Source organism: Schistocerca gregaria, chromosome X (genome assembly GCF_023897955.1).
Source record: "Schistocerca gregaria isolate iqSchGreg1 chromosome X, iqSchGreg1.2, whole genome shotgun sequence".
Classification (NCBI taxonomy): domain Eukaryota; kingdom Metazoa; phylum Arthropoda; class Insecta; order Orthoptera; family Acrididae; genus Schistocerca; species Schistocerca gregaria.
Genome location: NC_064931.1, coordinates 77,654,963 through 77,656,721, shown reverse-complemented (window position 1 = coordinate 77,656,721; position 1,759 = coordinate 77,654,963).

The window sequence follows — 1,759 nt, the reverse complement described above, 5'->3', positions numbered from 1 at the left end:
GGGTAGCCGCGAGGTCTTGCCACGGTTCGCGCAACTCCTCCGGTCAGAGGTCCGGGTCCTCCCTCGGGCATGGCTGTGTGTGTGTTGTCCTTAGCGTAAGTTAGTTTAACAAGGGGAGGCCACGACGTTTGGAATGCGGATTTACTGCAATCTTCGTACACTCGTAGTACTCCACGAGGACAGCAAAATGTGTGAGCAGTAGCGCGTACTTCTCAAGCGTTACTGAGAAAATCGCAAGATAATTTCGGTCGTCAAATATATATCTGTGCGTATCGATTTTAACCATGATGCGGCTCCGTCCCAGGGGTGCCGGCACGGTAGCTCAGCGTGTTCGGTCAGAGCATTAGCTTTCCTTTCTAATATAAGAACTGAGCGAACGGACAATCCAACAAACTGTACGGGTATCATCGGACGTCCGCCCTGAACAAATTCAACGAATAAAATAGAAAAAAAAGTTTTTTAAGTGGTTGGCGTTCAAGCCGCTGGATCGAGTTCCGTTCTTCAGTTTTTTTTTTTTTTTTATATTTTCATCACAGCCATTTTCTTTATCATCTGTATTACAATGGATATACTGGGGAAAATACTTGTAATCGGATGAACTTTCATTAAATTTACAATGTTGTTTGGCAGTCTACTAATTTTTATTACCACAAATAATGTAATATTCATAACTATCGACTAGTAAACGGCCAAACGCATAAAGTGATACTGAAAATGTATGCTTGTCCGTGATTTGAGAAATCCCTTCTACCTGGAAGGAGCCCGAAACGACTTGTTACCTCCAAGTTTTGACCGGCACAGACGGCTTTCGAAAGATTTACAATTAATCGTCGCTTTCGACTTTACGAGTACAAGTTGCAGGATGGTATTTTTCGTAAAAACATGGAAAACATAAAGTTAAACGGCACCAGTTGCATTGAATAAATGCTACGTTTCCGCATACGCAAGGACGTTTGAAGTTTTCCGTGGAAAAACAAACCTCGTTAACATTTTCAAAAACTTCTCTTTCAGACGATAGTTTGGAAGCAAACCATGCATAACGCAGTATTTCCTTAAAAATCGGCGCTGATAATTGGTTATGCAGTATCGAGTGTATTTTAATAGCGTCTTCCAAGAAGCAATTTCTCGTTCTTTTTCGATTAAATACGAACAGTGTTGAAGACACGGACAAGCATACATTTTCAGTATCACTTTATGCGTTTGGTCGTTTACTAGTCGATAGTTATGAATATTATATTATTTGTGGTAATAAAAATTAGTAGACTGCCAAATAACATTGTAAATTTAATAAAAGTCCATCCGATTAAACATATTTTTCCCATTATATCAATTGTAATATAAATGGTAAAGAAAATGACTGTATTGAAAATAAAAAAATTAAAAAACTGACGAACGGAACTCGATCCAACGATCTAGCGGCTTGTACGCCAACCACTTTTAAAAAAAAAAATCATTTTGTTCTACGCTGTTCGCTGAATTTGTTACGGGCGGACATCCGATCTCATTTAGTTCGATATTCTTCGTTGCATCTGCTCGGGGCGGACGTCGTAAGACATCCGATTAAGTTCGTCATTGATCGATTAACTCACTTTTTTATTACAGAGGGCAACTAACCCTCTGACCGAAGACGCTGAGATACCGTGCTGGCGTACCATTCGGCTGCTGCCACTTTATGGTTGTAACGGCCACGTACAGATATACACTCATGGAAATGGAAAAAAGAACACATTGACACCGGTGTGTCAGACCCACCATACTT